Source organism: Ostrea edulis, chromosome 8 (assembly GCF_947568905.1).
Source record: "Ostrea edulis chromosome 8, xbOstEdul1.1, whole genome shotgun sequence".
NCBI lineage: Eukaryota > Metazoa > Mollusca > Bivalvia > Ostreida > Ostreidae > Ostrea > Ostrea edulis.
Window position 1 is genome coordinate 19,358,161 of NC_079171.1, and position 26,822 is coordinate 19,384,982.

The following is a 26,822-nucleotide window of genomic DNA, read 5'->3' on the forward strand; positions in this document are numbered from 1 at the left end:
TTATACAGAGGGAGGTTCTTAGATATATTTATATTATACAGAGGGAGGTTCTTAGATATATTTATATTATACAGAGGGAGGTTCTTAGATATATTTATATCATACCGAGGAAGGTTCTTAGATATATTTATATTATACAGAGGGAGGTTCTTAGATATATTTATATCATACAGAGGGAGGTTCTTAGATATATTTATATCTGATTAATGATCAGAGTGGGATTAGGTGCCTAGAAGGAGTAAGCATCCCCTGTCGACCGGTCACACCCGCCCTGAGCCCTCTTGATAAGGTAAACGGAGTTATCCGTAGTCAAAATCAGTGTGCCAAGAACGGCCTTACAATCGGCATGAAGCATGCCTGACAGCACTTGATCCAATATTGTATGGGCAAACTAGAACGTTATAACGACCATAGAATTTGCGAAATGCTGATTTTAAACGAGACTGTTGAAACTCCTGCACCATCAACTTGTTTGTCAGTAGCATGCCTTGATTTAAAAACTCACCATACGCAGAACAAGCTCTTACGTATAGAATCAGTTCAGATATATAAACACCATATGCAGGTGATAATGGAATATTGCTACATAAATATGGGAAGCTTACGATGTAGAAGTTGAAATCATAAAGTTGAGATCTTTTGTTGCGTAGTTTGCCGTTAATATCTACATGTATTTCCAATAAAATGTCGAAGTCATAATGAAACAGAAGTGGACGACTCTGTGGTGTCTTATATTCTAAATAAATATCACATCGAATCAATCCCACTTAGATTTTTACATAATGTATCTTGTATCTTTTTAAAAACTGTTTATTATTTTTAATCTACTAGTATCACACTTCTTGAACTTGTGAAAGTACATTAATTTTCTTTTTCTCAAACAATTTCTTACTTAGGCCTACAACTGGTATTATAAATGTATCCAATCTATGGTGGACTACGTGAGGATTAAGCCTTTTTCGCACCCACTGTACATGTACATTATAAATATCTATATATGTTATATAATATTATACAACAATAACTCCTTCGTTATACGACATAAAAACCCAGTATTTGAGGTGTCCTGGCCTCTAGCAGCTAGCGCATGGTAAACGATGAACTCTTGTGTGTAAATACCTTGAGTTCTGTTCTTTCCTTTTTGCTTATATAAAACATTGAAATCAAATTTCTAAATTATTTTCTGTCATAAAATATACATGTATGTATATGCTTTTGTCATTACTAGACAGTGTTATCCAGGGGCCCCTGGCACACTAGGCGAGGATTAGACAGTGCTATCCAGGGACCCCTGTGCCAGGCGAGGATTAGACAGTGCTATTCAGGGGCCCCTGGCACACTAGGTGAGGATTAGACAGTGCTATTCAGGGGCCCCTGGCACACTAGGTGAGGATTAGACAGTGCTATTCAGGGGACCCTGTCACTCTAGGCGAGGATTAAAATGAAGTGTCAGCGGACACTTTACCCGACTAGTCAATCTGTTACTTGATACCCGGTAATAAAAAAAAGAAAAGAAAATTAGGTTTAGATCTAATTTTGAATGCAATATTGTGATTATCATCAATTTCTATATAAACTTCATTCTTCTCAATCTACTAGAACAAAATCATATCTAAATTTTATTTTGGTCTTGAAAGTTAATTGATCAAAATCACATAACATTATCGATCTCTAAATTAAAAGTTCGGGTCTAAATAAGTTTGCGTAGTATTACATATTATACAAGTAAAATTCCTGTACCAGACACATCTTTCAACGAAAGTTTAATACAAAACAACGTCCACAGGCTTTTTCTTATCAATACAATGAATTCATGTACGGTGTCAATCGTAAGTACTCGGCTATTTCCGTAACCACAAAAGAAGCATGTGTAGTCAACAGTTGATAATTACCGTCTTAATTCCTTGGAAGACGGTATCATATAGTTGAAGTATTTTACCGTCTTTGGACAGAGCACTTCCTCTCCTTTGTAATTGGTAGAAAATGTATGATGTGGAAATTCTAATTTATTTCATTATTGAAATTCTGTTCAAAGCAAAGGAGATAATTTCCTTTCATTCATCTTTTATTTCCTCTATTACAGAGATGATCAACATATATACAAAATATAAACTATACTATTACATTATCGGCGACAAAAAATACCTAAATAATTTGAAGTAAATAAATCATACATTATACATTGAAAAACAAGAAAGGAAAAAGAGGTGAGAAAAGGGAATATATACTAGTATACAATGGAGATCGGATTGTACTGAACACGTATAGTACAAAGGAGCCAAATTAGGGCATTCCTTTCACATGCTTTGATGTTGACAGTATAGTGCACAAGAGGTGAATATGTGATTAGCGTTTAGTTTCCTGAAATTTATGATTTCCGAATGTGATAGGACTGTGAGCGTGGGGCGTCCGAGAAGAGTGAGGAATATATCGTATTCTGACAGGGCGCAAAGCTCAGCTTCCAGGTGTACGCCAAATAAGTTTGATACAGAATTCCACCATACAGTATGCTGGTTTGAGAGTAACGGACAGGAAATTGCTGCGTGGGAGAAAACGTCAGTGATAGCGTGACCACACAGCACACAAATGACTGGTGTTTCTAAGGGTTTAGACCCAATCAGCTTACAATTTTACATGATTTTCAATCTTAAACAAGAGGCCCATGGGCCATATCGCTCACCTTGGCCCATATCTGAAGACTTTCCAAATATATTTGCATGTAAAACCTTAGTCCCTATTGTGGCCCCAACCTACCCCTGGAGGTCATGATTTTTACAAACTTGATTTTGCACTATGTCAGAAAGCTTCTATGTAAATATCAACTTCTTTAGCCCAATGGTTCTTGAGAAGGTTTCCCTATATATACTTTCATCCCCTATTGTGGCCCCAACCTACCCCCGGAGGTCATGATTTGAACAAACCTGAATCTTCACTATGTCAGGAAGCTTTCATGTAAATGTCAGCTCTTCTGGCTCAGTGGTTCTTGAGATAAAAATTTCCCTATATATTTCTATGTAAAACTTTGATCCCCTATTGTGGTCCTAATCTACTCCCGGGGACAATTTGAACAAACCTGAATCTGCACTATGTCAGGAAGCTTTCATGTAAATCTTAGCTCTTCTGGTTCAGTGGTTCTTGAGAAGAAGATTAGTATTGCATCAAAATAGTTGTTGTTTTGGTATTATTATTATACCACTTTACTGTAATGTAAATATATAACAATGCCAATTAAAGAGAAAAACATTTCATAAGACTCACATACTCAATTATACATGTAATTCAATCATTTTAACAAGAGGCCCATGGACCTAAACGGTCACTTACGTATCATTACAGCCCATACAGGGAGTCTCATATTTGCATTTAAGCCTCAATATGGAGTCTTTTCTGCACATATTTATGATATTTTAAAGTATGCATACAATTCCTATTCATTTACAGAAGAAGAAAACATGGAAGTTTGAAGCATGTTTATCATTTTGGCATCCCCAACCCCCTGACCCATGCACTGTGAATTTTACAATTTAGAAGATGACATAATGGACATAACCACACATTTAATTTATCTCCCATAACTGTGAAAGTATAAAAGAAAGAATAATTTTCTAAATACATTTTTATCATGTGGCCATATTAGCCCTGCCCTGATCCAGGAACCATGAATTTCACAATTTAGTAAAGAGCTCCATGGACATTATAATCATGCATTAAGTTTTTCCCAAATATAAGAAAATAGAGAAAAGATTTCCTATGATTTAATAACATTTTCACTATATGGCCATATTGGCCCCATCTTAAGGCCTGAACTCCTAACCAATGAATTTCACAGTTTAGACAGAGAGCTTCACGGACATCATAATCATTCATTTAGTTTTCCTCAATATATATGGGAGTAGAGAAGATTTTCTAAGATTTAATACATATTAATTGTATGGTCTTATTGGCCCTATCTTAGAGCCTTAACTCCTGACCCAAGGACCATGAATTTAACAATTTAAGTAGAGGGCCTCATGGACATCATACCCATCCATTTAGTTTTTCCCCCACATGAATAGAAGTAGGGAAGAAGATTTTGACAATATGGCCCCTTTTTAAGCACATCCCCCCCATGAGGCCCCAAGGGTTGCAAGGTAATAAATTTCACAATCTATAATCCTCTTATCCTAGAGATGCTTCACACCAAAAATGGTAACAATTTTGTTGTTCTTGTTAAACAACAACAGAATAAGTTAAAAATGTAATATTGTTAACAGAGGACAATGGTCAAAGATCAACAGCAACAATAAAACTTATACAGGTGTATTTCCTGTTTACAAAACCACACAAGAAACATGTAATTGCATTATAATTCCTGTAACAAACCATAATTACAGCATGTAAATAGTAATTATAATTTTCAAACATCTTACATTAAATAGTAACATTTTATATCACATTATCCTAATGCCACACAGGTGACTTCAAAATGTGTCACAATGACATGGTACGGAGAGCTACAGTCCGCGGGGTGTTTACTTCTACAGGGTTCAAGACTTTGTAATTGAAAGGCATCTTTACACATTCTAAAAATTATAGTAAATAATTAATACTTCAAAGAAAACTAAGAATGAATGTAATTACCTAGTATATAACCAATATCATTGCAAACATATGCATGTGCAGCATTGTCTTGTAGCAAGTAGGATATATTTTGCTTGTAGTAAGAGGCGACTAAATGGGGCACAAAAAACAAGGCCGTGTCACAGCAGGTGTGATATGATAAAGACCCCTCCCTGCTCAAACGCCATAAGCACCAAGCAGAGGCCTATATTTTGAAGCCCTTCACCAGCAATGGTGACGTCTCCATATGAGTGAAAATTTTTCGAGTGGGATGTTAAACAACATACCACTACCACCACCAAAAGCTATTAATGTAAACTGATGTTGTGCATGAAATATATATATACATTATAGGAACAAGCCGCATCATCCTTCCACTCTATAAGAACTAAGTTCATGAAGGGGCGTGGCGTTGATTTTTTCTAACGTAGAATATACTGAAACACTGTCACAAAATTAACATTTTTTCATTAAATTCTTCAAATGAATTAAAAGTGTAATTGATTGTTTGATGTCAAGCATTTAAGAAGGTTTCATGAGAAATAATGTATTTTCACTAAATGAGCTGTTACTATGAGTGTCAATCCAACATTAGAAACCCCAAGACTCCGTGGCCATAAATATCTCAATTCTGGTACACTAACAGGTCTATTTCATCATTAGCACTTTGTAGTCAGCACAATTGTTTCATTTTTTGGAGTCAAGAAGAACTTTTACAAATTCAAACATTTTTACAACTTGAATGGAGATCATCACTTTTAAAAAATGCTAAAGGATGTAATTAAATCACATGCTGAAAGACAATAAGGAAAACATAGATTACAATAGGTGATCATCTGAGTCTACATGTACTCATGTGATCTAATGACAGGAAGTCTGTTGGTCTGTCAACAAATAACAGGTATACCCATGAGACTATAGACTGCAGTAGTCAGCCCTACGACTTGTACACTCGGTGTAGCTTTCTCACCACCTTGTTACAGATGGGACATTTTCTCAGCTTGGCAGCACACTGTTGACAAGCACAAAAATGTCCACAGGGAAAAAATAAAGTGTTCATCTCACTGTCCATACAAATCTTACACTAGCTGGTTTGCTTCCTGAAGCCGCAAATTCTCTCGATACAGACGTTCTGTCTCTGAAAAATAACCAGCATAACATAATGAAAAGCAATACAGGACTCATAAAGTGATGAGGAACTAATCAATTCATGGACTCATGAATCAATGATGAACTCATCAAATCATAGACTCACAAACTGAAAATCACATACTCATGAACACAGACTCATAAAGTGATAACAATTAACTCATGAAATCACAGACTGAAGAAATGAGTCATCATTAACAGACTCATAAACTGATGACAAACTCATCAAATCATGAACTGATGACAAACTCATCAAATCATGAACTGATGACAAACTCATCAAATCATGAACTGATGACAAACTCATTAAATCAATAAGAGGTCTATGGGCTACATCACTCATCTGAGTCACTGTGTCCCATATTAAAAGATTTTCCCTATATATATTCGCATGTAAAAATTTTGATCCCTATTGTGGCCCCAACCTACCCTCAAGGGCTATAATTGTTTCAAACTTGAAAAGTTTTGAAATTCATTTAAATGTAAACTTTTCTGGCCCAGTGGTTCCTGAGAAGAATTTTTTTAAAGATTTTCTCTATATACTTGTATGTAAAACTTTGATCCCCTATTGTGGCCCCATCCTTCCTCTGGGGGCCATGAATTTAACAAACTTGAATCTGCTTTATGTCAGGAAGCTTTCCTGTAAATGTAAACATTTTTGGCCTAGTGGTTTTTTGAGAACAAGATTTAAAGATTTTCCCTATATATTTGTATGTAAAACTTTGATCCCCTATTGTGGCTCCATCCTACCCCTGGGCGTCACAATTTTTACAAACTTCAAATATGCACTATGTCAGGCAGCTTTCATGTAAATTTCAGCTCTTCTGGCCCAATGTTTCTTGAGAAGATTTTTAAAGATTTTCACTATAGATTTGTATGTAAAACTGTGATCCCCTGGCCTAGTGATTCTTGGGAAGATTTTTAAATGACTCCACCCTATTTTTGGAATTTTGTGATTATCTCCCCTTTGAAGAGGGTATGGCCCTTCATTTAAACAAACTTTAAAAGCCATTCATCCAGGGATGCATTTTGCTAAGTTTGGTTGAAATTGGCCTAGTGGTTCTGGAGAAGAAGTCGAAAATGTAAAACAATTACAGAGAGACGGATTCGATACGCAAGAGCTTGTTCTGCGCATGATCAGTTTTTAAATCGAGGTAAGCTACTGACAAACAAGTTGATGTTACAGGGGTTTCAACAGTCTCGATTGAAGTCTGCATTTCGCAAATTCTATGGTCGTTATAATGATCTAGTTCGTCAGTACAACCTCGCATTGGGTCAAATGCTGTCTGACGTGTTTCTTACCGATTGTTAAGCCGTTCTTGGCAGACTGATTTTGACTGCGGATAACTCCGTTTACCTGATCAGGATATAGGGCTCACGGCGGGTGTGACCGGTCAACAGGGGATGCTTACTCCTCCTAGGCACCTGATCCCACCTCTGGTGTGTCCAGGGGTCCGTGTTTGCCCAGCTATCTATTTTGTATTGCTTATGGGAGTTATGAGATTGATCACTGTTCGTTATCTTCACCTTGCACAGACAACAGGCGATCAGAGAAGCTCACTTGAGCTTTCAGCCCAGGTGAGCTAATAATAGCATTCTCACTACATATACCTTCATTAGGTGAGATCAATGCTAATGATAACAGTATTCTCACTACATATACCTTCATTCAGACTTAAGTACTGAATCCCAGCACTCAGGTCCTCTTCCTGACTTTGGGTATTGCTATCCAACAGGCAGCCAAAGTCCTCAACCTCAGCAGTGTCTTCCGATGGACAGTCACTGTCACGGACTTGGATGGTGTCTTCTGATGGACAGTCACTGTCATGGACTTGGATGGTGTCTTCTGATGGACAGTCACTGTCACGGACTTGGATGGTGTCTTCTGATAGACAGTCACTGTCACGGACTAGGATGGTGTCTTCTGATGGACAGTCACTGTCACCGACTTGGATGGTGTCTTCTGATGGACAGTCACTGTCACGGACTTGGATGGTGTCTTCTGATGGACAGTCACTGTCACCGACTTGGATGGTGTCTTCTGATGGACAGTCACTGTCACGGACTTGGTCGGTGTCTTCCGATGGATGGTCAGTGTTCTGTGCTTGATTATCGTCTGTAGTTTTGGTAGCACTAGTTTCATTTTGATCTACAATGTGTGCTTTATCATATAAAAGATGACCATATTCTATACACTGTGTTTGTTAGAAATTCAGTCTACAATAAACAAGAGATCCATGGCCCACAACACTCACTCCTATATGGTGATAAAGACAGTTCATGACAGTATGAAAATCATATCCCTACTGTGGCACTATCTTGGACCTGCAGGGTTTGACAAATTTACTTTTTTGAGCACTAGACCAGTCGGGCTACTTCAAATGATTTTTATTACACCTGACCTTGCATCTACTAGCCCTGACCAACTTTTCAGAAAGAAATTGATAGTTTCTCCATATCTAAATACATGTACTTGATTCAAATGACAAACATTAACTTTGAACTAAAACGTATTTCATTGTCTCAAAAAAAATCTTTAGTCTCCTCATTCAATTTGGTGCTATTTAATTCAAACATATTTTCCCTTTGCTTAAATTCTATCGGGCAGCAAACGATATTTTTTTGTGTGGGTGGTCGTATTTTTTCATATTTTATTTGGTCTGTGGTTGGACTGTTAAATTTTTTTTTATTATGGGTAGTGGGTAGTTTCTATTGTTTTTTTAATTTTGTGCCACGTGGGTGTTGAGTTTTCAGAATATTTTTATTGTCGCTCGTCGTGTTGATTACAAAACGTCGTAGGGAAAATTGAAAACGTGCTTTCGAAATGCTGCTTTCGAAATCGGAAGTAACATAGAACTATTCGAGTTGTCGCTCTTTGTAGCGCATAATGAATACGGGACGTTTCACCCGAGGACGTTTCGTGCTGAGACGATTCGCCCCAAAAGACGATTCACCCTGAGACGTTTCGCCCTAAGAGGATTCGCACTTTGATATTAAATTTACATTGGTACGTGACTGTCTTTATTTTCTTGAATTTGTAGATTAATGTTTATAAATATCCATACTGATTAAAAACTAAGTTAATAGTCCATGTTATAGAAATAATCAAACATGTGGAATTATCATTATAGGGATTAACACTCTCAACAAACTAGGTAAGTGATCTAAGCGAGATTAAAGACACCTACCACGCTGGCGGTACCACTTCAAATATTAAGTTAATTGCATCTATATTTTGCGGAGATGCTCCAGATGTCATTTCCACGGAGAATATAATGAAGAGACTCCTTTCAATTATGAGATTCCGTTTATATACTATAAAAATAAAATTAAAACAAGAGGTACTGTGAGCAATGCTCACTAAGAATACCCCCCGCTTACCCCAATCTCCCAAAGGGTGTTGGTAATAGGTAAAACTTCAGTATTATGATCCAAAAGGTATCTAGGAACACAGCATCTCCATGCGATGAAAAAAGCCATTAAAGAATTTAAATGGAAACCATATTGCTACTTCGATGTCCAGTGCGCATGACCTTTGACCTTAAAATCGATAGGGAACATCTTCATCCCATGGGTAGTCCATATGTATGATATGGTGACTGTAGGTGGAAAGGATAACGCTTTAGAGCCCAGAAACCATATTGCTACTTCGATGTCCAGTGCACTTGACCTTTGACCTTTTGACCCCAAAATCGATAGGGAACATCTTCATCCCATGGGTAGTCCATATATATGATATGGTGACGGTAGGTGGAAAGGATAATGCTTTAGAGCCCGGAAACCATTGCATCTACAGACGGACGGACAGACGGACGGACGGACAACCCAATTCCAGTATACCCCCCCCCCCCCCCCCACAACTTGTTGCGGGGGGTATAATAATCTCTTCAATCCGTACATAACAGAGATACAACAATGTGGGGTTTATGGATCAAATTTTTGCATTGGCAAAAATATGAAAATTTCATATACAATACCAGATACGTTAATATAGATGATTTTAAAAATTGGTGTTGTGTTAAAGGAATTGCATGGTGTTCTGTTTGAAAAATATATTTCGCCGTACCAGATTAACATTTGAATTTGTTCCAAGTTGCAAATCTATTTCTCTGAGAGAGAGAAAAAGAAAAGAAAGATTGCTTTTCTAAATAAGACACCACGGTTTCCTTAGATATATTCTCCTAAATCCGTTACCGGATATACATGAATGATTTCGATTAAGAAATATGAAAAATTGAATGTTCTGTATTACTTAGTTTAAACAATATTCATTCGTAAATAATTCGATAATTTTTACAAACAATGTCTTATACATGAAATAGATTGAGAAAAGGCTTATATTAACATCGCTCTAAATATCTTACAAGTAAGAGGTGAATGAAAATTCTAAGTAAAATAAGTCGTATACTAATTATTACAATACATGCAAAAAGAAATAGGAATAAGAGAGAAAAGCTGGAAATGAGTATTGGGAGAAAAATAACACACGTTTATATGTATGATAAGTGTCCATACAGATCAAATGAATATAAACTATAGACAAAGTTGAAATAATATGAAGATTAAGAGCACTGCATTCTAATCTCAGTTTTGCATGAAGAGTTTGTCCGATTCTGGTTCCTAAGTAAAAATAATTTGGAATATCAATGACACTTATATTAAGATATTTCTTAAAGCTAGATAGAGAGGGATTTAATTGGACATTTCGAGGAAGTGCATTCCATTTCCTTATTGTAGATGGAAAAAATGAATTAAAGTATAGCTTGGTTCTAGAGTTGATTTCTTGCAATGAATTAGTTGCTCTTGTGTTGTAGTTGTGACCTTGATTTCTCAGACTGAATTATATTGTTTAGGTAATTGGGAGTCATGTTATGGTATATCTTGCAGAGTTGAATAAGTCGATGATTTTCTCTACGCTTTGACAATGGATCCCATCCCGTTTCTGTAGTACTTGAACATGTGACTCATAATAAATCATATATAAAATGTTTAAGCTGCCCTGTCCAACCAGACTTTCATATCATTAAATATGAATGCTTTATATCAAAAGGAAACTTCAATCACACTCAAGTACTAATTAAAATCAAGATCTAATTTGATTGAGGAAATTCGGCATACATGGACTAGCATCATGCCTGTCTATATATGTTAACATCAAATGTAATCAGACAAAACTTCTTAGATATGTAGTTATATAGATAATAACCAAAGTAATTGGAAAATGCAGGGACGTTTCGCACCGCAAATAGGGGCGAACCGTCCTAGTGCGAATCTTCTCAGTACGAACCGTCCCCTTACCCACATAATTTCCATTACGGCACTCTTCAAATTAGAGGCGCGTTTAGTAGGGTCGCTTGATGGCGGCGAACTCTGTAGATTATTACAGTTTACAGTGCATCGATCTTGGGGAATATTTTGAAATCAATAGGTATTCCATTTTCTAATAAAAATAGGCAAACCTTGGTTGATTTATGCGAGGGTACAGATGCGTTATATTTATCAGTCAGTGTGATGGTGATATAATAGAGGCCTCCATTAGAAGACGAACAATTCGTGGAAAAACATATCCATACCCATTTCATGATAATAGCATCGCTTGGACTCCCAATCTTTCCAACATACCCGCCATAGATGCCTTTGATTGTTGATGTGACATCGTTTCTTCAGAACTACTGTGATAGAATGTCGCACAGGCATTACCGCGCTATTGACTACTAGAATGTTTGTCCCGAAAACCTCGCGAGATTTGTAGTTTTCACTGAAGGTACATGTATATTCAGATATACTTGCCGGTGTTTTGATTTAAACAAATATAATTACCGAGAGACTAAAATGTCTGGGAGTAATTTCTCTTATATTCATAGTCCGCTTTACCGATACTGCTTTACCACTCGTCAAGGAAATTCGAACAGTTTCATCCTTGCATAAGAACTTCTTGAAACGAAATTCCTCATATTTGTGGTGTTTTGAGTTGTCTTTTTTCAATATTTTTTTTGTATATTTGAAATTGTGTCACATCAATTACAATTAAACTTACTAACAAAGTAAGCAATCAACGTTACTTGCTCTGAACTATTCAGTGAATTATCCATGTTAATCAATGAAAATCGAAGTTAAAATACATGCATATGAAATAGTATAGTTACCAACTGGGTTCGAGGACAACAGCTGTTTTGTTTGACCCGAGGACTGAACTGTTGCCAGAAGCCAAGGACAACTAAACAGCTGTTGTCTGAGGACCCATTCAATAACTGTTTTGTTATACCCTTACATTACTTGAGTAAATGCAGTGAATTCTGTCTCAAATTTATTTTCTTTCACAACAGTAAATAAAAAACAACAATAACAGATTTATCCCTTTTCAACATTTAACACCTCTGAACTCGCTGAATTGCAAATATGTCTCTCAAATGTGCATTTGCTATTCAGTTTGCAGCCCTTCACCGGCAATGGTGACGTCTTTATATGAGTGAAATAATCTCAAGAGGGACGTTAAACAATATTCAATCAATCAATCAATCAAGTGACGTCACAAGATTTCGCAAAGTCAATGATTTATTAAGATTTATGCATGACAAGAACATAAATTCTGTCGGAGTCTTTTTCAATAGTTATTGTAAAAAATCTTGTTAACCATAAAATATTTCAAAAGTCCAGGTTACATGTAGATTTAAATAATCAATTATATGTTTCAAAATATTGAATCCAAGGGCAATAACTGTTTTCATAGAATCCTTTATCAAGTCCATTATGCGATAGATTTCCCTTATTTTTCACAAACATTTTATATATTTTTTTAAAGAAACAGTTTCATGAAATTGTTTGAAATACTATTATTTCATTTTAACCAGATATTGTGAAATTTTGATAATGCTGTTTAATAAAAGGAAAATTGCAATTTTCTGATGTTGATAACAGGTAATCTATATGTGTTCTTATTAATAAAAATTTTATTAATACCGCAACACACTTAATTTATCATTTTCATTTGTTACTAAGATGTATTATTTGAAAAATTCACAATTAAATATAAGATTGAACCTATAATTCTACAAGGGTAGAATTACCTTTAAGGAAAGGGATGGGGGTTTTCACCTTTAGAGGATGTTGTTTGAAATGTAAAAGTCGAAGTGTTACTCTAAATAACAATTTCAGACCAAAGACATTATTCTGTTTCGTTACTCTAAATAACTCTTTTTGAGTGGAGATCCGGTACAAGCAGCCATGCCGGTTGAGACTTGGAAACCTGCAGATGTAGCCTTATGGGCTACATCTGTAGGTCTAGAGGCATACAAAGATATATTTATTGGTGAGTTTTCACAGCATACTGAGTTGTAATGTTTGTCAATGGATGGAAGCAAATATATTTTGTAGAATCCACCAATGAAGAATATTAAACAACTTCTGCCCTCCCAGTCCCAGTATTTCAAAACGAAAGTGATTTTTCATTTTTTTAATCTAATTAGATGGGTCATTGTAAAATGAGTTTTATCAATTTGATGGGTCATGGGGCAATTTTTTTTTTTATGGGTGCTTGGTATATACAAAAGGTGCCTCCCCCCCCCCCACCCCCCACCCCCGATGTATTTATTTCTGGAATAGCCCTAAACCTTTTACTCAAATCACGTCCCCACTAGTAATGGTTTGAACCACAGGTGCTAAGCCCATTTTGGGCCCAAAATCTGTATTTATGACATAGGATGCTTTCACATTCATATTCTATCCTAGTGTTTCTGTAAAGGCATTATTTCATTCCACCTGAAGAGGCTTACATTGACATTTGTAACTTTGTGGTTCAAGACAGTTTTTAAAGAATTTCCCTATATAATCCTAACATAAAATTGACAGGCTTTTGTTGTGTCTCACACCCCACAGTGTGAACTTAATCTATAGTCACTGCATGAGGATTCTTAAAAAATACAGTGCTCCCTCGAAATATTGCCCTCCGCTTATTGCCTAAAAATCTTAGAGAACAGATCTCTTCCCATGTTAACACCCCTGTTATAATGCCAACCCCGCATAATGTTATATGCCACTGATTTTCACACACAAATCATAAAATTTTATAGAGTTTATCTTCAATAATACACTTGTAATGCAAATTACCTAACACCCATCAGTAATCACGCCTGTAATTTGAAAGCGGTGCAGTGAAGTGTGACAGGCTGGATAAGGTATTCACGTGGTCAGGTTAATTCTCAAGATTATCTATATGTTTTGTAGTATATAGGAGAGAGAAGAAAATCTTTGGCTGGACTGGGAATTGAACCCAGGAACCCTGCATTACTACTACTAGTGAGATACTCCAACCACTGAGCTAACCAGGCCGATATCCACGGTCCGTATAGTCATAAATACTACATTCCTCCCTCCTTAATTTGCCTTTGCCCTCGAACACACACACAACCCAGATTCTTTTGCCACTGACAGACAGTACTTTCACCCGCAAATCCAGGGGTGGTCAATGGCACCAAATGAATTATAGGAGAGGAGAAAATCTGTGGCTGGACCAAGTATCGAACTTGGGACCCCTGCATTACTAGTCAGGTGCTCTAATCATCGAGCTACCCAGGCCAATATCCACAATACGTATAGCCCTAACTACTACAGTTTATACAGAATGTAGCCAAAAAATTTACATAACTAAATTTCATTTGACTGCTCAGTGCAGTGTCAATAATGATGAATTCACTATATCCCCCCCCCCCCCCCCCCCCCCCACACACACACACACTTTATTGCCCAAATTGATCTTGAACAAAAGTTGGCAATATAACAAGGCAGCACTGTACATGAGGGTATGAATTGTGGACACCTCATGCCAACATGCTTCATGAAGCACTAATGTGCTTCATGAATGAAAAGTATGCTAGCATGATGAATTGCATTTCATACACTCAAGACATGTATTTTCAAAAATGAAATTTATTTCTTATATTACATTCTACTTTCATTTCTAATGGAATTTCCAGTCGTTAAAATAGATATACTATATTCATCAAGATTTATAAATGCATTGAATACAGCTGTGACACATTCATGAGAACATGACTATCATTACAATTATGCCATTTTACAATTTGTAAAGATGCCAAAAGCAAAAGCATTGCCAAATTCAGTTGATATTGTCCAAGCAGTTCTTGAAAAGTCAAATGTATGAAAAGTTAACAGACAGGCAAGATCTAACAATTAACATTACAACATTACAACATACCCATTTTCTTTTCCTTCTTGTCCTGGCATTTCATGTTCTTAATAGTGTCTCCTTCATTTTCATTACCCGAAAATTATGGAGTGCCAAATTAACATAAACTCAAATAATTGAACAGATCTTCAATTATTTGAAGATATCATTAATTCATTTGATGCGCACAACAAATTAATTAAAGATCTCTTCAAATACTTAATGATATCTTAAATTCTGAATTATTGCGCGCATTAATTGAATTGATGATATCATTAACGTAGTTCCACACTCCTGTGACATCATAGGATTTTGCAAAGTCAATGATTTAATGATAGGAACATAAATTTTGTTGGAATCTTTTTCAATAGTTATTGTAAAAAATCTTGTTTGCCATAAAATATTTCAAAATTCTTAGTTATATTTGAATAGTCAATGATATGTTTCAAAATATTGAATCCAAGGACAATAACTCTGTTTTCATTCAATTATTTATAATGCGATAGATTTCCTTTATTTTTGACAAACATTTTACCAAGGTGATAAGGAATCATTATCTGTGTCTTTTCATGAAATTACATAAAACTTTAATCCCGAGTGATTTTAAATAGCTCAGCTGTATGGTGCCAGACTTCAGTTTTTGATGGGGGTATACATAATCTGGAAGCTATAGATTTGAAATTATTAAGGAAATGTATGGATTTTTTCCCATGAATAACTATAACAGATGTAACTCTACTAATATAAACAGAAAAAATGATATGTAAACCATGCTATAAGGAAAATGCGTCCACATTTGTTTGTTTTTTTAACATTTTGGGGAATAACGCTAATTCAATAATTTTGCACATATTATTCTAAAACTTCATGAACATATTGAAAATGATACGTGTTTTAGTTATTGACATGTTTCCCGATAAATAAATGCAATTCAAAAAATATTTTGTTGTTTTTATATTAAAATAACAACAAATAACTGTTTCCAATGAATTTCATAAAAATCTACATCGGGATATATGACTTTAGTGGTGTATGTAATGAAAATTAATATGGAAACCCTTAACTGTTTTGCCTTTTTTCATTACTCTGATTGTTAATTTATTGATTCCAAACAAAAAAATGCTACCTAAACCCCAAAAATCCAGGACTAAGGACCCACCTTAATTCTTCAGCTGAATTGATGTGCGCTTTAATTGAATTAATGATCTCTTCAAATGAATTAATGATATTAATAATTGAATTGATGCATGCTACAATTCAATTGAAGAGAGCAATAATTGATATAATGCACGCATCAAATCAATTAATGAGAGCAAAAATTGAATTGATGCGCGCATAATTCATTTGATGAGAGCAATAATTGATTTAATGCGCGCATTAATTCAATTAAAGAGAGCAAAAATTGAATTGATGCGCGCATTAATTCATTTGATGAGAGCAATAATTGATTTAATGCGTGCATTAATTCAATTAAAGAGAGCAATAATTGAATTGATGATATCTTCAAATAATTGAAGATATCTTCAATTATTTGAGTTTATGTTAATTTGGCGCTCCATAGAAAATAACATGGTAACCTTACAGAAAATCCTTGGTCGTCTGTATTGGTGAAACAGACCCCCCCCCCCCCCCCTTCCAATCTCTTTTAGCCTTACCTTCAGATGGTTTCTTCCTATTAAACATGGCAAACACTCCCCCTGCTGTAGAGCCCAGCAGTAGATTTGTTGTGGCAGATAAGCCTGCAACACCTGCTGACTGTAGAGACGCGATCAAGCCTCCAGCACTGGCTGCCACCACACCACCACCATTCGCTATGGCTGCCATAGACATCAGACGAGCAGCCAGAGAACCTGCTACAATACCACCGCTAGAGAAGCCTGCTGCAGACAGAGCCAGTGGTGCTGCTGTCACCGCCAAACCTCCTACCACCACACTGCCGCCTATCATCTTAGTGTACTGCCACAATTTATCTGTAACACAAAGAAACATTTACCCTGAAAGTAACTGATTATATCAAATCACAATTAATGTCACACATTTCATTTCATATGGAATTACATATAAATGTATGAAACATAGTACTTTTTAAAACTCAACACATGCAACTGGGGACCATGATTAGAAATCAATTCAATTTCATAACTGAAATGCTGGCATTTTTGACAATTTTCATGAAAATGCAAAACATCAAATTGATGAACTAAAATAGTCTTTATTATTATAATGCCAAAATAGTCAAACTCTTTATAATGCCACCCTCGATATAACACTAAAATAGTCAAACTCTTTATAATGCCACCCTCAATATAACACCAAAATAGTCAAACTCTTTATAATGCCACCCTCGATATAACACCAAAATAGTCAAACTCTTTATAATGCCACCCTCGATATAACACCAAAATAGTCAAACTCTTTATAATGCCACCCTCGATATAACACTAAAATAGTAGAACTCTTTATAATGCCACCCTCGATATAACACTAAAATAGTCAAACTCTTTATAATGCCACCCTCGATATAACACTAAAATAGTCAAACTCTTTATAATGCCACCCTTGATATAATAGGCTGAGGTGACATACCGTGGCGACACTACCTGTGGCTGGGGCATATCATATCTGAAGCACACACTTCATACAACTGTATCTCTTACATACTTACTATTACTGTCTGCTGTGTGTTCCTCTCTCTCAAGCTTCATGACACTGGTATAATAATTCACAAGTTCCTCTCGATTCTCTTAAAAAGAAAGCAAAGGTCGTAAGAAATGTTTCTTATAGCATATTATAGGTATGTTGGAGATCAAAATTCAAAAACAAGAGGCCCATGGGCCACATCGCTCACCTGAGTCACCTTGGCCCATATCTGAAGACTTTCCATATATATTTGCATGTAAAACCTTAGTCCCTATTATGGCCCAAACTACCCTTTGCAAACTTGAATCTACACTATGTCAGAAAGCTTTCATGTAAATGTCAACTTCTTTGGCCCAATGGTTCTTGAGAAGAAGATTTTTAAAGCTTTTTCCTATATTTGTATGTAAAACTTTGACCCCCCCCCCCCCACTTGTGGCCCCATCCTACCCCCCGGGGGCCATGATTTGAACAAACTTGAATCTGCACTATGTCAGAAAGTTTTCTTGTAAATATAAGTTTTTCTGACTCAGTGGTTATAGAGAAAAAGATTTTAACTATATATTTGTATGTAAAACTTTGATCCCCCTTGTGGTCCCATCCTACCCCCGGGGGCCATGATTTGAACAAACTTGAATCTGCATTATGTCAGGAAGCTTTCATGTAAATCTCAGCTTTTCTGGCTTAGTGGTTCTTGAGAAGAAGATTTTTAAAGTTTTTCCCTATATATTTGTATGTAAAACTTTGACCCCCCCCCCCCCCCCTTGTGGCCCCATCCTAGCACCGGGGCCCATGATTTGAACAAACTTGAATCTGCATTATGTCAGGAAGCTTTCTTGTAAATCTCAGCTTTTCTGGCTTAGTGGTTCTTGAGAAGAAGATTTTTAAAGTTTTTCCCCATATATTTGTGTGCAAAACTTTGATCCCCCCTTGGGGCCCCATCCTACCACCAGGGGCCATGATTTGAACAAATTTGAATCTGCACTATGTCAGAAAGTTTTCATGTAAACATCAGATTTTCTGGCTCAGTGGTTCTTGAGAAGAAGATTTTTAAAGATTTTTCCTATATATTTGTATGTAAAACTTTGATCCCCTATTGTGGCCCCATCCAACCCCCAGAGCCCATGATTTGAACAAACTTGAATCTGCATTATGTCAGGAAGCTTTCATGTAAATCTCAGCTTTTCTGGCTTAGTGGTTCTTGAGAAGAAGACTTTTAAAGTTTTTCCCTATATATTTGTATGTAAAACTTTGATCCCCCCTTGTGGCCCCATCCTAGCACCGGGGCCCATGATTTGAACAAACTTGAATCTGTATTATGTCAGGAAACTTTCTTGTAAATCTCAGCTTTTCTGGCTTAGTGGTTCTTGAGAAGAAGATTTTTAAAGTTTTTCCCTATATATTTGTGTGCAAAACTTTGATCCCCCCTTGGGGCCCCATCCTACCACCAGGGGCCATGATTTGAACAAACTTGAATCTGCACTATGTCAGAAAGTTTTCATGTAAACATCAGCTTTTCTGGCTCAGTGGTTCTTGAGAAGAAGATTTTTAAAGATTTTTCCTGTATATTTGTATGTAAAACTTTGATCCCCTATTGTGGCCCCATCCAACCCCCAGAGCCCTTGATTTGAACAAACTTGAATCTGCATTATGTCAGGAAGCTTTCATGTAAATCTCAGCTTTTCTGGCTTAGTGGTTCTTGAGAAGAAGATTTTTAAAGTTTTTCCCTATATATTTGTATGTAAAACTTTGATCCCCCCTTGTGGCCCCATCCTACCCCCGGGGGCCATGATTTGAATAAACTTGAATCTGCAATATGTCAGGAAGCTTTCAGGTAAATTTCAGCTCTTCTGGCTTAGTGGTTCTTGAGAAGAAGATTTTTAAATGACCCCACCCTATTTTTGCATTTTTGTGATTATCTCCCCTTTGAAAGGGACATGGCCCTTCATTTGAACAAGCTTGAAAGCCCTTCACCCAAGGATGCTTTTGGCTATGTTTGGTTGAAATTGGCCCAGTGGTTCTGGAGAAGAAGTCGAAAATGTGAAAAGTTTAACAGACAGACAGACGACGGACAAAAAGCGATCAGAAAAGCTCACTTGAACCTTCGGTTCAGGTGAGCTAACAAGAGATGTTTGTAAAACATATATTCCCCCATGGTGCAAAATTGAAAAGGGTTATACACATACATGCATCATTTAAATGATAGTAGTGCCAAACCAATTCAAGATATTGAGCTGACAATATCTCCCTATGTCAAGAGTGGATTGACCATATGGGGTCATCTACTCCTTATGTTGTACCAGAGTACCAAATATGGTGTCAATCAAGCAAATAATTCTTAAAATAGAGGAGGCAATATATCACTATGTCCAGTTTAACCCTTGACCTTTGACCACATGACCTGGAAATCAGTAGAGGGTCATCTACTCCTTAAGATGTACCAGTGTACCAAGTTTGATGTCTGTCAAGCAAAGGGTTCTCAAGATATTGAGATGACATTATGTCCAGTTTGACCCTTGACCTTTGACCATGTGACCTCTAAATCATAAAGGAATAATCTTCTCCCGAAGATGTACCAGTTAGTGTACCAAATTTCATGTCTGCCAAGCAAAGGGTTCTTTAAGATATTAAGCAAACAGTATCTTCCTATGTCCAGTTTGACCTTTGACCATGTGACCTCAAAATCAATAGGGGTCATCTACTCCTCACAATGTATCAGTGAACCAAGTTTAATGTCTGTCAAGGAAAAGTTTCTCATGATATTGAGTGGACAGTATCTTTCTATGTCCAGAGTCGATTGACCTTTGACCTTTTGACCTGAAAAACAGTAGCGGTCCTCTTCTACTCATAACAAACCCATAAATGCAATATTATTACAATCAAGTGCATGGTTCTCAAGATGTTGAGCGGACAACATGTGCTCTACCAACCGATATGTGCAAAGCAATATGCCCCTCTTCTTTGAAGGGACATAATAAATACAAGTGTCTTAGTCTTTAATGGTGACTTGAGTGCCACACAGCAAAGAACTTACTGTATAACTAGAGTGGGGGAAAATAAATGTCGCAGTTTGACCTTTGACCATGTGACCTTAAAATTAATAGGGGTCATCTTCTCCTGAAGATGTACCAGTGTACCAAGTTTGATGTCTCACTAAACTTGAACGGACAGTATATTCCCATGTCCAGTTTGACCCTTGACCTTTGAGCTTTTGATCTGAAAAACAATAGCAGTCCTCTTCTACTCATAACCAACCCACATATGAAATATCATTACGATCAAGTGAATGGTCCTCAAGTTATTGAGCGGACAACATGTGGTCTACCGACCAACCTACTGACGGGTGCAAAGCAGTATGCACCTCTTCTATGAAGGGGGGCATAATAATTCACAAAGAGTCATTTTGATAGAGGAGGACATGTTACTGTAATTGATTAAATAATATGGGTCATCATTCTCTACCCAGAGTTCCGTGCGCTCCTCGCACTACACCTCTGTCAATGGCTTTTTACAGAAATCTTGTAAAAGTTTCTAATATCCAACATTTATGTTTTCAACTAAATATTTAGTCATTATGATGGAGATTTAAAAGGAAACATGAAATCAAAAATAAGAAAGGCTGTAAAAATACGATAACACTTGTAAAAAAAAAAAAAACAGCTAAATGGTAAATATGTACTTATCAAAGTGCCAGTGGACTATGAAAAGAGCCTGATGTATCACTTGTTCCCAGAACTTTTAAAGGGAAAGGAAACCGAGAATGATTGTTTATATCATGTGATTATATTGTCACGTGATTCCAAGCATTGACAGAGGTGTATGTGAAGCTTGCGTAACGCGCCCTCTGGTGAGAGAATGATGGGTCATAGGTGCTTTTACCTGTGGGATATTATACTAATATCTCAATGTGCACGATATTACAAGGATATGATTCAAACATGTGGATTTTAAAAATAAGAAATTCTATTCAATAAAAGTTAGAAGAGCGATTTTGTTTGATTATTACAGCCCTCCACATTATGCCCCCCCCCCCCCCTCCCCCCCTAGCATGTTCTTCACGTCTCTACTCACCTGAACGTCTGATTATTACAGCCCTCAGCATTCTGTCCCCCACAGAGCAGCGTGCCCTACACTCCTGTTTCTCCTGGAGGTCAGCCTCCACACCATTGCGACCCGATGCATCTTCCACCTCCTCCAGAGGAATAGGATGACTCAGGACATCCTCCTCCAGGAACAACACTAGCACCCAACCTACAAGTGAAACTAGAGCTGTCTTAATGAGACTAGTGCCCCTCCCCTAACCTACAAGTGAAACTAGAGCTGTCTTAATGAGACTAGTGCCCCTCCCCTAACCTACAAGTGAAACTAGAGCTGTCTTAATGAGACTAGTGCCCCTCCCCTAACCTACAAGTGAAACTAGAGCTGTCTTAATGAGACTAGTGCCCCTCCCCTAACCTACAAGTGAAACTAGACCTGTCTTAATGGGACTAGTGCCCCTCCCCTAACCTACAAGTGAAACTACAGCTGTCTTAATGAGACTAGTGCCCCTCCCCTAACCTACAAGTGAAACTACAGCTGTCTTAATGAGACTAGTGCCCCTCCCCTAACCTACAAGTGAAACTAGAGCTGTCTTAATGAGACTAGTGCCCCTCCCCTAACCTACAAGTGAAACTAGAGCTGTCTTAATGGGACTAGTGCTCCTCCCCTAACCTACAAGTGAAACTACAGCTGTCTTAATGAGACTAGTGCCCCTCCCCTAACCTACAAGTGAAACTAGAGCTGTCTTAATGAGACTAGTGCCCCTCCCCTAACCTACAAGTGAAACTAGAGCTGTCTTAATGGGACTAGTGCCAAAACATGAATTCGAAAGTAGAAAATTGTATTTGTTCTCCCCGTGTTTCACCTTTCATATTGAATACATTTCTTCCTCTTCCTGATCAGTGAAGAACCATCCAAGTATTGCAATAATAATCAAACATACTAGCGACAAGCGGTACATGTAGTAGGCTATATAACAGATCACACTGACTAGCGACAAGCGGTACATGTAGTAGGCTATATAACAGGCACCGTGTAATTCATGGACTGGAGTTATGGAGTGGAGTTATGGAGTGGAGTTTGGAGTCAAATTTTGGAGTCTGAGATTTTTAAAAAATATGAATGGAAAAAGACGTTCAAGAATTTGTATTAGTTTGAAAGTCTTCAATATTTTTGTATGATTGTTGTCTGCTTCACATCTGATTAGTAATTCACAGGAACAATGACCCAGTTAAAATTTATGTTTCTGACACTTATGTAAGTAGTCAGAACTTGGGAAAATTAAACCAGAAGTGAATAGATAGACATGATACTGACGAAATAACTACGGTTCTTTCAAAATATTTGGAAATATTTTGAACATAATTAATCAACAGATTTAGTCTGCCTTACTGGTTGTTTAAATAGTTTCATTAGATGTGTTAACAAGCCTCTCAAGAGCTATTAGGTTCAGAGTTTATAGCAAAGAAAGCAATTTTTCGGTGTTACACCTACCGTTTTTCATAAAATTTTAAGAATATTAATTAATTAATTTTTAAAGCTATATATGGCGTATCTGAGCTTAAAAAATGATATGAAATTGAGCGTAGATATACATGGTATATGTTATGTACGCTAAAATTAAAATTATCATCGATTTTGAACTCGGTGAACCTCTTGTTTCTATAGTTAAATTGACATTCAACTTTTCTGTTGAATCTTAATAAGGTCCGCCAGGCGCATGACTGCGGGAAAATACAGAATTAAAGCCATGATGGAAGAATGTACATAATATTGTTAATATAGCATAATTTTCTCTTTACGTCTCTCCATATCTCCCTATCTCTTCCTCGCTTTTCTCTCTAAATCTGTTTAACTGCTTGTGTTCGCTGGTCTACCCCTCGTTTTCATTGTTCTCCATTATTGTTGATTGCCTAGATATAGTGTCGTGGGATCAAATTAAGGCGGAGTTATTCAAATATATTATTTTTGTGGAGTCGGTAAATAAATCGGTTATTGTTTTAGATTTTTCATATCTTTGAAACTCGATTGATTTAAATTGTGTAATTAACAGAAAAAGTCCTATCTTTATAGAAAATAATAAAAACAAATAGAAAGATCTTTTTCATTTGGTTATCTGAACTTATCAAAAATATATTTAAAATAAGTTATACACTTATACCACTACATAGTAGTGATAGTCCACTCCCTCCCTCAAAAACTTGCACTCTTGCATTCCTATTCTGTAAGCATTCTCTCCCTTGTGCTAACCTAATAATTCTAACAGACAGATGCAATGTAAAATATCTTCATTAAAATGCTGCCCGAGAACAACAAAATCAGCCACGGGTCATATCACACCTCCAGTCAATTAAAGCAAAGTATTTATTGTTTTTGAAACAGTTTATCTTTATTAAACATTGAATAAACTGTCACAGTTTTAGATAGTACACTAATTGACAATGAAAGCTCTATTAGATTACATTAGCTCATAGATAATTTTCTAAGTGAAAGCCCAGAATCCTTACACCCTGAGTAAACTGTGAACAAGGACCGTTTAATTTTGATCTATGTGACCTAGTGTTGGGTTAACTTAGTTTTCCGCAGAACAACATGAGTCACCAATATATTGAATGCATAGCAAAGTATATTATTTAAGTAAATGTACATGTGAATTGATAATCTTTTTAAAGTGCCATGTTAAGAAACCAAGTTGATAGTTGCATATTTAAAGTAAACGATAGAAAAATCATTGAATAATCTTCCTCAATATGGATTATATGGAAATGCATATAAACCATGGAAGTAGCTATTTGAACGAATCTGCAAAAATCAAACAACCTTGTAACATTTTATTAACCTACATTGTACAGCTGTGTGGTCAAAAAACCTATAAAAGTTTTAGCAGACATAACAAAGATGTGACAGAAAGATAAAATTTAGTTTAGGGGTTTTATCACCTTCCAATTATGTGTTGAAAGCAATGGTGGTCATTATTTATGTAACAGTTAAATTTGATTAAAACATAGAATAAACTGTCACTGTTTTAGGTAACATACTAATTGAAAATGAAAGCTCTGTTAAATTACATTAGCTCATAGAATTGTTTTCCAATTAAGTGAAAGGTCAGAATACTTCACACCCAGTTTCAGAGATGCTGGTGTTTTTCATAATGTCTTGGCTAAATATTAAACTAATACCTCTTACAGTTCAATAGATATAAGGTGTCACCTAGTGGCAGAGGGACAGACAGACAGACAATGGAAGGGTGTTCCATTAGTGCCCATGCTTTAGATGACACAAAATTAGATTCCATTGAACACTACTTCTATTAACAAACAAAACCACAAAAGAAATTAATTTAAGTTTTTGCTTGAAAGCAAAAATTAAACTAAAGAAAAGAGAAAAAACAGACTCCAAAATTTCACTCCAAACTCCACTCCAAACTCCACTCCATAACTCCAGTCCATGAATTACACGGTGCCTATATAACAGATCCACAGGAGTCGGCAATTTTATCAATAAAGTAGAAATATATGAGAAATAGGCATAAATAAAATAAAATTGCCGATTCGGTGTCTGGAAAACGACTGTTTACAGGATACTTACTTCTGACTCCTGTCGCGGAAGATGACATGGACGGTTTTTGAAACGCGGGGTCTATATGCACGTGAACTGATACAATCCATCAATCGGAAGTTCCGTGAACTCAAACACACACAAATTGCATACGTCATAGGAGGTTGACAAAACACGGACAGTCACGGACGGAAATAGATAAAAATAGTACAAATCACGGATTCATTTTGCACGGATGATAACGTTTTCCGTGCATTTTTTAAATATAGAATATGCTATTGATTTGTGACTTTGAACATACTCTGAAATTTTTTTTTAGGGTGCATGTAGGTAGGGGATATATGTAGGTAGAATCTACCAGTCACGGACATTTTCCGTGCATTGTGACGTCATTCTAATAGTTATAAACATGCGAAATTTACACTAAATTACAGACGGAAGACTATTTTTTTTTAATGATATTTTATTTTAATCGTTATTTCTTATAATTCTTCAATAAGAACAATTTACAGAATTTCCGTAACTTTGTTATCCGTGACTAAAAAAATCGTCCGTGACTTTAAAATCGTCCGTGAATCCGTGACTTTAAAAAATCGTCCGTGACTTTTTGTTTATCCAATTTCCGTGATTTTATGTGTTTACGGATGTAATAAATGTGTTTCTAGATTTTAATTTTATTGATCCGTAAAATCTGTTAAAAACGGAATGTCAATTTCATATCTTTATCTGTAAAACTTTATCACAGTGCAATGTCAAATTCGATTTCGTCCGCTGTTCAAATAAGCATTGCAAATATAATGCATTCTCCAGAACAAAATATTACTGTTCACTTTATGAATTCAGATGTTCAGAATACAATGACAAGTCAGTAGACATAATACACTTTTTCTAATTCACGGAAAATTGTTATCCGTGCAAAATGAGTCCGTGGTTTGTATTATTTATCAAATCACAGACAGATTTTTTTTTCAGTCACGGATACCATAATTTACGGAATATATATGAAATAACGATACAATACTTGTAATATGAAAGAAATATAGTCTTCTGTCTGTAAATTTCACATGTTTATAATGTGATGAAGGAATCAGAGAAATATTAAATACAAATCACGGACAGATTTTTTTTCCCAGTTACGGATAACAAAGTTTACGGATATTCTGTAAATTGAAGAATTTATATGAAATAATGATAAAATACTTGTATTACATGTAAATATATGATGTAATGAAAAAATCAATGAAATATTGCATACAATCACGGACAAATGTTTGTGACGAAACAATTATGATGACGTCACAATGCACTGACTATTTCCGTGACTGATAGATTCTAGCTACATATTCCCTGGGGTGTACACAAAACAATTCAAAGTATATTCAAAGTCACAAATCAATTGATTTTATAATTTAAAAAATGCACGGAAAATTTTATCATCGTGCAAAATGAATCCGTGATTTGTACTATTTTTTCGATTTCCGTGCATCCGTGCGTCCGTGACTTGTCCGTGTTCTGTAAATGGCGTACGTCATACAATTTACTTTCGTTTTTACTAAAGGCCTAGTATTAACTCGTACCCGAGATGCATATTAAAAATCTTTTGTAAGTGGAGGTACAAAATCAACACTAATTAGGATTTGATTGAGTTCACAGGCAT

General features: G+C 36.1%; 1 pseudogene; it reads right to left on the bottom strand.

Annotated features, from left to right (window-relative positions):
• Positions 1–2,047: 2,047 nt before the first annotated feature.
• Positions 2,048–25,408, bottom strand: LOC125661163 (uncharacterized; annotated as a pseudogene).
• Positions 25,409–26,822: the final 1,414 nt, after the last annotated feature.